At 42.6% G+C, this 14725-nt stretch overlaps 1 protein-coding gene across 6 annotated transcripts in view; it reads right to left on the reverse strand.

The window, feature by feature from the left end:
- strn3 (striatin, calmodulin binding protein 3) overlaps positions 1-14725 on the reverse strand; it is a 199608-nt gene that overhangs the window by 168194 nt on the left and 16689 nt on the right. The window contains exons 1-2 of one of the 6 annotated variants that reach the window (XM_069916712.1): positions 4547-4627; positions 4337-4445 (exon numbers count right to left, since the gene is read on the reverse strand). The exons of 4 other annotated variants lie outside the window; for them this stretch is intronic. The gene's annotated coding sequence lies outside the window, so the exon portion shown is untranslated. Of the gene's footprint in view, positions 1-4336; positions 4628-14725 lie in introns of those variants that run through there. One more of the 6 variants, XM_069916711.1, reaches the window with a different exon arrangement.

Consider the following 14725-nt stretch of genomic DNA (forward strand, 5'->3'; position numbering starts at 1 on the left):
TTATATAAGCCCAGCTTTGAGTCTTCTCTTTGATAGAGGAGCTATATTATAGAGATAAAATTACATGTATTTCCCCCTTCGAATTAGAGTCTCCATGTCACTTCATATGGGCAAGGCCATAAACGGCCACAAATTATCCCTTAAGAAAGATCTTAGCTGAAGATAGAAGAAAGTTTTATTTGGCAAATTTTACTTATTCCTCAGCTGTTCGAATGACATGAACCACCCTTGTTCATAATAATCCTCGATACACCTGATCCCTTTCTGGCACCAGGTATCCAGGATCTTATTATCCAGAGTCATAGGTATTCATTTGTTCTGGGACAATGGCAGTTTAGGAGATAATGCATTGATTTATTTTTTTGCCACATCTGAATTACATGTTTTAATATGGGGTTATCTGTTTTCCTTGATATCTATTTAGTGTCCCACTTATAAATTAACTTTCACTCCATAGGAATTGGGATGTTATGGTGAAGCTGTATAAAATATCAGAGAGGCTAATTTTGGAGTATTGCATGCAGTTTAGGTCATGTAACTAATGGAAAAATATCAATAAGATTAAAATAGCGCAGAGATTTACAAGGATATTGCTAGGTTTTGAGGTTTTGATCAAGTGAGTTACAGGAAAAGATTAAATAAATTACGTCTTTATTCTCAGGAGTGTTGGAAAATGGGGGGAGATTTGATAGTATACAAAATTATGAGGGGTACAGATAGAGTAATGACAAGCTGGCTTTTTGCATGGATGTTCGGTAATACAAGAGCTAGAAGACATGGATTAAGGGTGAAAGGAGAAATGTTTAAAGGAAACATTGAGGCGAACTTCACGCAGAAAATGGTGAGAGCGTGGAAAGAGCTGCCAGCTGAAATTGTAAATGTGGTCTCAATTTTGAAATGCAAGAAAAATTTGAATAGGTTCATAGATGAGAGGCGTATTGAGTCCTATGGTCTGGATACAGGTAATTAGAATGAGACAGAATAATAGTTTGGCACAAACTAGATGGGCTGAAGGGCCTGTTTCTGCACTTTTCTGTGGTTCTATATGCAATTGGTACTGATTTTTAAGTGGGCCTATAATTAGTGAGCAAAGAAAGTCAGCACTTTAATTCATTCCAATGGAAACTAAACTGTCACAAGTGAAAGATGAAAAGCAACAGCTGTCTTAATGGAACTGCTTTCCAAATTCTATCTCTGTTGTATGGACTGAAATCACTCTCCACATTTACTTCATTAGCTAAATGAGAACATATTTCCTTCACCATGCTTCTAAACAATGCAGGGGGTGGGGAGGGGGTTAAATTTGGAAACTCCAAATTGGAAATTATCATATTTAGCATGTTAACATTATGCCACATTGGAAAAGAAACATCTTCAGCAGAAATTCTTTGAAAATGGGGTATTTTCAAAATGATTACATGGCAGGATTACAGAAAAAAAATGAAATTGTTGAAAAGTTGTATATATCTCGAACCCTTTCTAATATAAAGCTTCATTACTTCTTAGCAAAACTTCTGATATGTTCCTCAAGAATCCACTCAAATTTGATTATTGTCAGTGCAGAGGTTAAAAAAAAAACTATAGATATTACAACAAAAAGGACTATTGACAAGATAAGAAAAATATTCAAAAGGTTAGGGTACTTGCCAAAAAATACACAATTAAAAAGGTGGCTATAAATCATGGTAAGAATGCAAAACCCTTCTAAAATAGAAAGTAAACATGACCTGCATTTCTGTAACTCTTCTAATGATCTTAAATGTCACTATCATCTTACATTATAGAATGCATGCCATGATTCATCAGACCTTGTATCTTCACTGACACTTAAAATTATCAAGCTATGTAATGACAGATCATTCGACAAAGCAAGTCTCCAAACAAATGTTACAAACAATTTTTAAAAATGCATTTTATAAAAGAACACCAAACCACACATACAATAACAAAAGTCGGAGCAGGCCATTAAACTCTTTATTTCACCTCATCTTTTAATTAGATTTGTAACTTGACTTCAGTTACCTGACCTGAAATCCTTAATAGACTTGCTGAACAGAAACATTCATCTCAGATTTTGATATCTTCAAGTTAATATTGCTTAAACAGTTCTGTAGAAGGGGAATTTTAGATTTCTATTTCATTTGCATATGCTTCTGACATCAGCCTGAAAGCCTGTTTGATGAAATTATATTCATCTAATCAAACATTTTAATAATCTTGAATACTTAATTAATGTTCAACCTGATCTTCTATATTCAATTCTATTCAAAGCAACGTTTCATCCTAATTCAACCCTTTTCCCTCCAGTATCATTCGGACACAAATATAAAGAATATTTCATACATTGATTGTTGAAAGGTGATGTTGCCAACAATGCACGACATTGATGTTAAAGATGCCTTTAAGAATCTATTCACCATTTACTTTAGCCCTGATTCTCATTCCCTGAGAATCTTCTTTTTTTAAAAAAAAACTGTCTTATCATCTCCAACAGGTACAGTTGTGGGATGTGGAATTTCTTGAGATTTTGTTTGTCCTCTCCAAATTAGCTTTAGCCTTCCTCTGTGCCACTGACCTTAGCCTTCAACAGATTATCTTGAGGTATGTGTACCATGTGTTCCAACCAGCCAGAGCACCCAGAATAGACTGCACAGATTGTAATAAAAACAGAAATGCTGGGAAATACTCAGTTCAGATAGCATGGGAATAAAAAGACAGTTCACATTTCAGATCAGTGACCTTGCCTCTGAACTATGAAAATTTAGAACTTTTTAAATGTCATATTTATGATAAAATACTATCAGGCTGAATCTCTAACTAGGTTGGTGCTGCACCTCTATTTTATCACCCTATTCTTTTTAATTGCTGGTGATTGTAGTTCCTAACTATGATATTGCTAGAATCTGTTACTACAAACCTCAGATTTCTTAGTGACACACTCAAGTTTCAAGATTTCTTTATTGTCATGTGCTAATACACCAAATGTCAATTTTTGCTTGCTGTAAAGCCACACAAAAAGGCGCCATTAGCATTGCCCAGCACCAACCCCAACAATAAGAGAAAGAGAAGCAAAAGAGAGTCCCTTCAGAAACACAGTGTTTGTGGATTTGTCTCCAATGCTCCCGCAACCCCTGCAGCCACACAGCTCCCGTTTGATCCATTGGTAAACCTGAGTCCCCAGATCAATACCTCTGATATAATCAGGAATTTTTCATTAACCAAGGCCTCCTTCATGTACCTTTCTTGCCCTCAGCACCCTCCTGATTCCCGACCCAGATACCTGGTTTCCATGAGCCAGACTCCAGCAGGCCACAGCCTGGTGTGTTCTTCAACCGCCACGGTCCAGAGGAACAACACCTCATATTCTGCCTGAGCATCTGCAGTCCAATAGTTTGAACACAGAATTTTCTAATTTCAGGTAATGATTCCACTCTACTCTTCTTCTGTACCACCCACTCATTCACTCTTCCTACCACCACAAGCCCACCCATTCTCATCCCTCTCCACCCCCAATGAATGCATCTGCTCTCTCCTCTGCTCTTCAATTCCCTGGTCTTCCTTTATACCACCATTGTCATCTTCTTTGTCTTCTCATCGGCCACTCTACCTTGCATGATTCACCTTCTCCCAACTGATCCCTTTGTTTTTCTTGCCTCTCTCTCCTTTTGTCTGGCATTGGTATGACCGCAGAAAATTAAAAGCAAAGTAAATTTGTTTACATATTGCCTATATAGAGGCTGTAATATCCATGTCAGCGTAACTACTAAATGACATTGCAGCTTTTGTTTTATTACCAGTGGCAGGTATGCAAGACTTTTTGTTATCATAGGAAGTGTTTCCTGTTTCCTCATGATAAACATTCTTAATGTTTATTCCTTTAAAATTTAATGCATAATACTAGAATTCCATTCTCATCAATGATGAGATTTTATAAGACTTGACACATAGCTTTCCCCCAAATCTTCCTCCAGGAATTTCTCATCCAGCCTGAAAATTTTCATTTATTTGATTTTCGTTATTTTCACATCATAATATCTAGTGCAACTACACAAATAATCAAACTTCAACAGCAGTATCAACCCAAGCCCTCTTTCTCTTCACCTGAAGACACATACTGTATAGTCAATGTCAAATCCCTCAAAAACACAAAAGATCTATCTACCTCTTTATATCATTGTCCACAATAGGCATTAAAATGCTTACATGAATGCTACCAGACAGCATATTTAGGAATATTCAGAAAAACACCTCTGCAGCTGCTATTCTGTTAATTTACTTTTTGCAATCTTAGTTCTGGTTTGCAATATCATTTTATTTGGTTTGGTTATTAAGTTACCTGGCACAGATGCTACTCAGATGAAATGGCTTCAATTGACATCAGTGTTCTGCAATGAACTATCCAACATAACTCTTAGCATAGATCATACGCTGGGTTAGGATATTATCTTGCAGATAAGAATATCAGAATTACATTCAAGGACAAATTACAAATGCTGACAAATGAAGTTACAATTTGGAGAATATGGTTTTCAAACAAAATAAAAACCTTGTGGCGGCACACATCCTCATGGTGAACCGGCCCCACTTGTATCGCCATGTGGCAGGGCAGCCATGGGGAAATGGTGTCATCAGAGGTTTCTCTCTGACTCTAGCATCCCTTCCAGCGCACACCCTGGGTAACGATTATTATGTCAAAATGCACCAGGTGACTGAGCTCATGCTGCCCTTAAAGGGGTGCGCTGAATTTGAATAAAAATTGTCGTTAACAGCCTTCGGTATGGCATCAGTGATTTCCTTCAGCTCCTGCAAGCACCACTGTGGTGACCCCGATGGGCCCAGACGGCTACCTGGACCCAGCAAACGAATGACGCAGACAAGGTGAATGCAGTAGCCCTCAAACTTCCCCACTTCTGGCCCCATTGCCCACGGATGTGGTTTAGGCAGGTGGAGGCACAATTCCACCTCCGCAACATCTCAGCCGACGCCACAAAATTTTACCACGTTGTGGGGGTGCTGGACCAGGACACGGCAGCGAGGGTGGACAACATCATTCACCGGCCACCAGCAGTGGGCAAATATATCTCCCTCAAAAATCTACTCCTGGGGAAGTTTGGCCTCACTCCCCAACAGCGTGCTTCCAGGCTCTTACACCTGTATGGGTTGGGAGTTTACAGTCCCTCAGCCCTCATGGACGAAATGCTGGCCCTGTCGGAGGATCATGAACCGTGTTTCCTCTTCCGCCAGATACTTCTTGAACAGATGCCGGACGATATCGGGATCCATCTGTCCAAAGAGGACTTTTCCAACCCCTGAAAGTCCGCAGCCTGGGCAGATGCCCTCTGGGGTGCAAAACAGGAGAACGAGGCAGTCCTCAGCCAAGTCTCCCCCCAAGCACAGCTGTAGAAAACCCAGTCAACATGGTGCTTTTATTCCCAGCGCTGGGGAGTGAAAGCCTGCAAGTGCCGTCAGCTCTGCGACTTCAGGGGAAACGGCCAGGCTAACTGCCATTGATGGCTGCGACGGTTAGCCACGTGAACAGCCTCCTTTACATCACTGACAAGTCCACAAGCTGTTGATTCCTGGTGGCCACAGGGACCGAGCTGAGCCCTCCTACAGCACTGGAAACTCGCACCTGGACCCCCGGTCTAACCCTGCAGGCTGCTAATGGTTCCGCAATCAAGACCTAAGGCACCCGTAGGGTACAGATACAGATCAAGAATGAAAATTTCACTTGGAGATTCATCCTGGCCTCAGTGGGCACCGCGCTGTTAGGGGCTGACTTCCTAAAGGCTCACAATCTGCTGGTGGACGTGAGGGGCAGGAGGCTGCTCAACGCCCGCACCTTTCACTCGGTGCGCCTGGACACGGTGGACGACGACTGACCCAAAATCGCCACGTTAGCCACTGTCACAGACGAATTCGCCGAGATCCTCAATGAGTTCCCTGCCATCCTGGAGCCTTGCTTCGACGTCGCCTCCCCAGCCATGAAGTTTTCCATCACATCTCCATGTAAGGCCCCCTGCTGCAGGCCAGAGCTAGGCGGCTACCACCAGAGAAGCTAAAACAGGCAAAGGAGGAATTCTCCAGGCTCCAGGACCTGGGCATCATTTGGCAGTCGGACAGTGCTTGGGCGGCGCCACTGCACATGGTCCTGAAGTCATCAGAGGGTTGGAGGCCCTGCGGAGACTACAGATGGCTGAACCACGCTCCGACTCCAGACAGGTACCCAGTCCCCCATATCCAGGATTTCGCAGCCAACCTCCACGGCGCATGGTTCTTTTCAAAAGTCGATCTGGTGCGCGGATACCCGGTACACCCTATGACGTTGGAAAGACCGCCATTGTCACTCCTTTCGGCTTGTTCAAATTCCTTCGGATGCCGTTTGGGTTGAAGAAAGCAGCCCAGACGTTCCAGCGCCTCATGGACGCAATGGTTAGGGATTTGGACTTTGTCTTTATCTACTTAGATGACATCTTGGTAACCAGCTGCAGCCATAAAGAGCACAAGGCCCATCTCCGTACCCTGTTCGCCTAGCTGGCAGAATTCGGCCTCATGGTCAACAAGGTCAAATGCCAGTTTGAGAAACAGACATTGCAGTTCCTGGAGCACACCATCTCAGCATCTGGAGCAGCTCCGGCAGAGAAAGTGGCAGCATTTTCCCAAATCCTCTCCCATCATGCGCCCTCTTTTCACGCTGATCGTGATGAAAGAGAAGACCCTGGCCTGGTCAGAGGAGGAAGACGAGGCCTTCACTGCAATGAAACAGGCCCTTGCAGAGGTGACTTTGTTATTGCACCCGCTCCCAGAAGTGCACAAGGCACTTTCAGTCGACACTTCCTCCATGGCGGTCAGGGGACTACTGGAACAGTGGCTGGACAGGCAGTGGTGCCCGTTGGCCTTTTTCAGTAAGCAGATGTGGCCGCCGGAGCTTAAATACAGTGCGTTTGACCGGGCGCTCCTGGCCCTGTACCTGGCCATCTGCCACTTCCGATACTTTCACTGTTTTCATCGATCACAAGTCCCTCACCCAAGCACTGGCTTGGGTGAGGGGCTTGACCGTGGTCGGTCAAGCAAGAGCGCCACCTGATCTACACGTCCGACTTCACGACAGACATCTGGCACAGGGCGGGCAAGGACAATGTGGTCACAGATGCGCTCTCCCGCCCGGCCATCAGCACACTAGCTCCCAGCCTCAACTGTGAGCAACTAGTGCAGGCCCAGCAGCACAATGCCAAACTCAAGCTCTCCGGACCGCCATCTCAGGAATCCACCTCGAGGATATCCAGCTTCCTGACTCTGCCCAGCCGCTGCTCTGCGACACCTCCACCAGCTCACTGCGCCCAGTAGTCCCAGAGGAGTGGAGGGCAAGGGTCGTCAGCTCTATCCACGATCTCACCCACCCCTCAGTAAAAACTACCGTGCGTATGGTGGCGCAGTGATTCATCTGGCATGGCCTCAAGAAGGAGATGGCACCGCTAACCTGCAACTGCATCAGGTGCCAGATGCCTAAAGTCCACAGGCACACGCAAGCCCTTGTTCAACACGGCAACTCAGAGGTTCCAGCATATCCACGTGGATGTCGTGGGCCCCTTGGCAGTGTCCAGGGAGTCGAGGTACCTGTTTACCATAGTGGACAGAGCAATCAGGTGGCCAGAAGTCATTCCGGTCCGTGAGGCATCAGTGGAGACTTGTGCTAGAACCCTGGTCTGCCAGTGGATCGCTCATTTCGGCATGCTGGCGCACAACACGAGCGACAGAGGCGTCTGATTTACCTCCGCACTATGGTCGCAGCTGGCAAGGCTTTTCGGGGTAACACTGCACCACACCACGGCCTACCACCCACAGTCTAACGGGTTGGTAGAGAGATTCCACCGCCACCTAAAGTTCGCTCTGATGGCAGGACTTTCCGGCCCCGACTGAGTGGACGACTTGCCCTGGGTTCCCCTTGGGATTAGGTCGGTGCCCAAGGAGGACCTGCAAGCCTCGTCAGCAGAAATAGTTTACGGCACACCATTCTCCCTGCCAGGCGAATTCTTCGGCGTGGAGGCCAAGTCAATGCACAACGAAGGTGAGTGGGACGCGGACCTCCGTAAACGACTGGGCAACCTAATCCTGCCGCCCCCATCACACCACAGCACCCAACCAAAAGATCTGGATGTGGCGCAATTTGTGTTCATCCGGAGAGGAACACAGAGGGCCCCGCTGCAGCACCCATACAAAGGGCCGTATAAGGTTCTCCAGCAGTTAGGTGGGACTTTTATTTTAGATGTGGTGGGCAGGGAAGAACTGTTTACTGTGGACCGCTTAAAGGCTGCCCATTGGTCTTATCACAGCCGATGTAGACGGCCGTGCCCAAGCGCCAGGGCCAGCCGCCAAAGCAACAGGAAGCATAGCCGATTCTGGGGAGGGTTGTGTGGCGGTACACATCCTCATGGTGAACCAGCCCCACTTGTATCGCCACGTGGCAGGGCAGCCATGGGGAAATGGCGTTGTCAGAGGTTTCTCTCTGACTCCAGCATACCTTCCAGCGCGTACCCTGGGCAGCGATTATGACTTTACAATGCAACAGGTGACTGAGCTTTAACGACCTTCAGTGTGGCAGCAGTGATTTCCTTCAGCTCTCGCAAGCGCCACACCTTATGTTAAGTTTTGTTAAACTGAAAATCCATAACCAGCTTAACCAAAAGTTTGCTTCTTTCTCACACATTTAAAATTTTGAATAGTACAAGTAGAAGATACTAGCAGTAAATACAATCTTCCACAATCTTCCGTAGTCAAGTTTACCCAATCTTATTCTTTCCCAAGCAAATACCCTTGAAATGATTGCAAACATATTCAGACCAATATAAGCACGATTTAATTGAAAATTTGGAACAATTACTTAAAAATTGAACTATCAACTGTTCCTTTGATTTTTGACAGATGAGCCAATAATTAAGATAGGTTTTGAAATGAACATTGAGTGTGCTATTAATGCCAGTACAAACATCAAGTCAGAAGCAACATCACCAGCTTCAAAATTTATGATGTAATATTTACTTTCGTTATCTGATTTGACTTGAAGCCTCAATCCTCCAGAGTCAATCCAAATTGAATAGCATTAACAACAATCAAGCTTGATTGCTAAAGTCATTACCAAATATTATTCACCTCTAAGTTTCTTCAATTATACTTTGGAAATCAGTTTACATAAATTAAATCCCAATTCTATCATAATAGTAAATAAATTCATCAGAAATCCATCTTGGTTTCATAAAGCAAGTTATTTTCCAGCAAATTAACGATGCAATAATGTTTAATAAGCTGAATAACTTATTTTATTGAGATTTAGTGATGACATCTGTGATTAACTAAGATCTATTTTACTTCTATAACTTGCATCCAACAAGCCTCCTCTCACACAGGGAAATAGTATGTACAGTATTAGCAGTTATATTTTTTGTACTTCAGTGGAGAAAATATCTTGCATTCATGGAGTTTCCATGGTTTATTTAAAATACATTATTTAAAAATTTTTAGACCAGACGTAAGTAGACAAATTTATGCTGCATTATGATTATAAACCAAACCCTCCAACAACCCCCACCCAAAAAACACAAAAAAAGTATGAGAATAGAATAAAAAAGAGAGTAGAAAATAAGAAAGGTTGCTGGAAAGCACCGTTCACTCCATGGATTTCAATTCATTATTTAACTTGTCTTCTTCTTTGAAGAAGGTTAACATGAACTCAAGGACCAGAAGAAATTCAACTAAAGATTTACACCTGAGATCTGTAAATATGGTCTCCATATTTGCAGAAATATGTCATACCTGACCTGAGATCTATGAATATGGTCTCCATATTTGCAGAAATATGTCATACCTGACCTGAGATCTGTGAATATGGTCTCCATATTTGCAGAAATATGTCATACCTGTACTTATTTGTTAGGATGTAAGTAATTTTCTCAAGGGGAACACAACTATGCATTTCTGCATACCTAAATGGGAGTCAGATGTCCAAGTTACTGCAATACACTTTCTGGCCACTGTCAATGCAAATTTAACAAATTCAACTTGATATTTAGATAATTGCAATTTAATTTCAATTTTGGTCTTATCCCCATTAGATTACCCAGTAAAAATAATTCTGGGTTTTGTGGAAATGGAATTCCAAAAATCTGCTCTAACAAAATTCCTAAATCCACCCAAAAAGGTCTCACTATGGAACATGACCAAGTCTAATGTAAGAAAGTTCCCATTTCCTCGCCACATCTAAAACATTTATCTGACTTTAACTTATTTAATTTTTGTGGTGAGATATAACTTATACAAAATATATTGTACTAATCTATACCTTACATTTAATGTATTTGTCATACTGTCCTAACATAAATCAGACCAGTTTTGCTCATCAGTACTTACATTCAAGTCGGATTCCCATCTCTGTCTAGTTAAACAAGAAAGACGCTAATTAAACAAGAAATTCTGCAGATGCTGAGGTCAAGAGTAATACACAATGTGCTGGAGAAACTCAGCAGTTCGCGCAGTATCCCACAAAGGGTAACCAAAATTTTGGGCCTGAGCCCTTCGTGAGGAATAAGAAAAAAACAGGCCAATCCCTGCTGTGTGCTATTTAAACAGAATGTTGGGTAAAATACATTGTTTACAGTGAATCCTGCCATAATTCCTATTACACCAATTATACTGTTCTATCAACAAACACTAAAGAAATACAGTTTGGTGTTGCTAGCTTGTTACAGTCAAGCAGTTATCAACATTAAGCAAAATTAACTACTATCAAAACAAATTTAGATTGAATTGCTGTTTTCAATTTCTCAGTTCTAAATCAATTTTCCTAATTAAGACACATTCAGTGACCATGATGAAAAAAATACACAGAAATAGAAACATAGAAAACCTACAGCACAATGGAAGCCCTTTTCAGCCCACAAAGTTGTGCTGAACATGTCCCGGCCTTAGAAATTACTCGGCTTTTCTAAGTTCCATGTATCTATCCAAAAGTCTTTTAAAAGATCCTATCAAATCTGCCTCCATCACCATTGCCAGCAGGCCATTCCATGCACCCACCTCCCTCGGCATTAAAAACGTATCCTTGACATCTCCTCTGTATTTACTCCCCAGCACCATAAACTCATGTCCGCTTCTGGCACCCATTTCAGCCCTGGGGAAAAAGCCTCCAACTATCCATACGATCAATGCCTCTCTTCATCTTACACACAGGTCATTTCTCATCCTCCACTGCTCCAAGGAGAAAAGGCCGAGTTCACTCAACCTGTTTTCATAAGGTATGCTCCCTAATCCAGGCAACATCCTTGTAAATCTCCTCTGCACCCTTTCTATGGCTTCCATAATCTTCCAGTAATGAGGCAACCAGAACTAAGAACAGTACTCCAAGTGGGGTCTGACTGCAACATTACCTCTCAGCTCCTAAAATTCAATTCTATGATTATTGAATGCCTTCTTAACCAAAGAATCAACCTGCATAGATGCTTCGACGGTCCTATGGACTCGGACCCCAAGATCCCTCTGATCCTCCACACTGCCAATAGTCCAGTGATTCTCAACCTTTTTATTTCCACTCACATACCACTTTAAGTATTCCCTATGCCATAGGTGCCCTGTGATTAGTAAGGGATTGCTTAAGATGATATGTGGTGGAAAGAAAAAGTTTGAAAACCACTGTTTTAATTGTATCTAATTGACTCATTATGTGCACAGTTTCATAACTCCAAAGAAAATGGGCCAATGACAATTGTTCTCAATAAAAATATTTCAGTAACACTTGGGTCTAGAGCAGTGATTCTCAACCTTCCCTTCCTACTTACATACCACCTTAAGCAATCCCTTACTAATCACAGAGCACCAATTGCAAAGGGATTACTTAAAGTGGTATGTGAGTGGAAGAAAAAGGTTGAGAACCACTGCAATAGTCTCACCATTAATACAATATTATGCCATCATATTTGAAATACCAAAATGAACCATTTCATACTTATCTGAGTTGAACTCCATCTGCCACTTCTCAGCCCAGTTTTGCATCCTATTAATGTCCTACTATAATCTCTGACAGCCCTCTACACCATCCACAACACCCCCAACCTTTGTGTCATCACCCATCCCTCCATCCATGGATCCACAAAGCAATATCCACTTGGATCCAATGCCTCCTTACTTCTTCAATATGCCTTGCATGGGGTAGCTTATTAAATGCTTTGTAGAAATCCATATATACTATATCTATTGTTCTTCCTTCATCAATGTGTTTAGTTATATCCTCAAAAAATTCATTCAAGCTCATAAGGTACAACCTGCCCTTAACAAAGCCATGTTGAATATTCGTAATCATATTATACCTCAAACACCTCACAAAGTATAGCTGCTGGCAAGCCTTCTTCATGATTGCAACAACCTGGAGGCTCCAGGATAGATCCTCGGAGATGATGACACCCAAGAGTTTTAAGTTCTTGACCCTCTCCACTTCTGAGCCCTCGATGAGGACTGGGTTGTGTTCCCCTGACTTCCTTCTGAAGTCCACAATCATATCCTTAGTTTTGCTAACATTGAGTGCCAAGTTGTTGGTGTGCTATCACTCAACGAGCTGATCTACCTCCCTCCTGTATGCTTCCTCATTGCCATTTGTGATTATGCTGACAACTGTCTTGTCATCAGCAAATTTGTAGATAGCATTGGAATTGTGTCTGGCCACACAGTCATGGGTGATGGGTGTATGAGTAGAGTAGTGGGCTAACCACACATCCTTGGAGTGCGCCTGTGTTGATAATCAGTGAGGAGGAGACGTTGTTTCCAATTATACTGACTGTGGTCTTCCTATAGAAAAGTCAAGGATCCAGTTGCAGAGGAGCGTAAAGAGGCCTAGAGTTAGTAGCTGCTTGACAGCAATGAGGGAATAATGGTGTTGAAGGTTGAGTCGTAGTCAATGAAGAGCAGTTTTCGAGGTGATCCAGAGATGAGAAGAGAGCCAGTCATATTGCATCTGCTGTCGAGCGATTGTGATGATGGGCGAATTGCAATGGGTCCAGATCTTTGTTTAGGTACGTGTTATTTCAGGCCATGACCAGCCTTTCAAAGCATTTCATCACAGTAGATGTTAGTGCTACTGGGCAATATTCACTGAGGCAGCTCACACTGCATTTTCTTGGGCACTGGGATGATTGATGCCCTTTTGAAGCAGGTGGAAACCTTTGACTGGAGCAATGAGAGGTTCAAAATATACGTGAACACTCCAGCTAGTTGGTTGGCACAGATTTTCAGCACCCTGCCAGGTACATTTTCAGGGCCTGGTACCTTGCAAGGGTTCTCCCTCTTGAATGATGTTCATTCAAGAATGAATGTCATGCACTCTTCACTCTGCTACAATTAGGAAAAAGGTACAGGGGCCTACATACAAGCATTCAGAGGCACAAAGACAGCTTCCCCGCTGCCATCTGATTCCTAAATAATCAATGAATCAAAGACACTGCCTTATTTTCGTGCAATATTTTTTTTTAATTTATTTTTGTAAGGTGGTTTATATGAATGTTTGCACTATGATGCTGTTGCAAAACACTGAATTTTGTGACTTGTTCATGACGATAAATTCTGATTTTGATTCCTATTATACCTCTCCAAATCCTGCCTTTCAGGATCTTCTCCATCAACTTACCAACCATTGAAGTAAGACTCACTGGTCTATAATTTCCTGGGCTATCTCTACTCCCTTGAATAAAGGAACAACATCCGTAACCCTCCAATCCTCCAGAACCTCTCCCATCCCTATTGATGATTCAAAGATCATAGCCAGAGGTTTAGCAATCTCCTCCCTCACCTCCCACAAAAGCCTGGGGTACATCTCATCCGGTCCCAACAACTTATCCAACTTGATGCTTTCCAAAAGTTCCAGCACATCCTTTCTCTTAATATCTACATGCTCAAACTTTTCAGTCTGTTGCAAGTCATCACTATAATTACCAAGCATTCATTAAGTACCTCTGCTATTCCCTCCGGTTACATACACATTTTCCCACTGTCACACATGATAGGTCCTATTCTTTCATGTCTTATCCTCTTGCTCTTCAGATACTTGTAGAATGCCACGGTTTTCCTTAATCCTGCCCACCAAGGCCTTCTCATGGCCCCTTGTGGCTCTCCTAATTTCATTTTTAAGATCTTTCCCGTTAGCCTTATAACCTTCTAGATCTCTAATATTATCTAGCTCTCTGAACCATTTGTAAACTTTTCTTTTCTTCTTGACAAGATTTATTTCAGCCTGTGTACACCTCTGTTCCTTTCCCCTAACATAACTTCCCCGTCTCATTGGAATGTACCTATGCAAAACTCCACACAAATATATCCTGACCATTTGCCACAATTCTTCTGTACTTTTCCCTGAGAACATCTGTTCCCAGTTTAAGTTTCTATTTTTCCTGCCTTCTTGCCTTATAATTCCCCTTACTATCTCCAATATGCTCTCCCACTGAACATTCTGGCACCTGACCAGGTTAATTTCCTAATACCAAATCAAGTACAGTCTCTCCTCTTGCAGGCTTATCTACATAATGTGTCAAGAAACCTTCCAAAACACACTAACAAACTCCGCCCCATCTAAAGCCCTTGCTCTAGGGAGATGCCAATTGATATTTGGGAAATTAAAATCTCCCATCACAACTTTTATTATTACACCTTTACAGGATCCGTTTCCCGATCTGTTCCTCAATATCCCTGT

The sequence above is a fragment of the Narcine bancroftii genome, chromosome 2, assembly GCF_036971445.1.
Source record: "Narcine bancroftii isolate sNarBan1 chromosome 2, sNarBan1.hap1, whole genome shotgun sequence".
NCBI lineage: Eukaryota > Metazoa > Chordata > Chondrichthyes > Torpediniformes > Narcinidae > Narcine > Narcine bancroftii.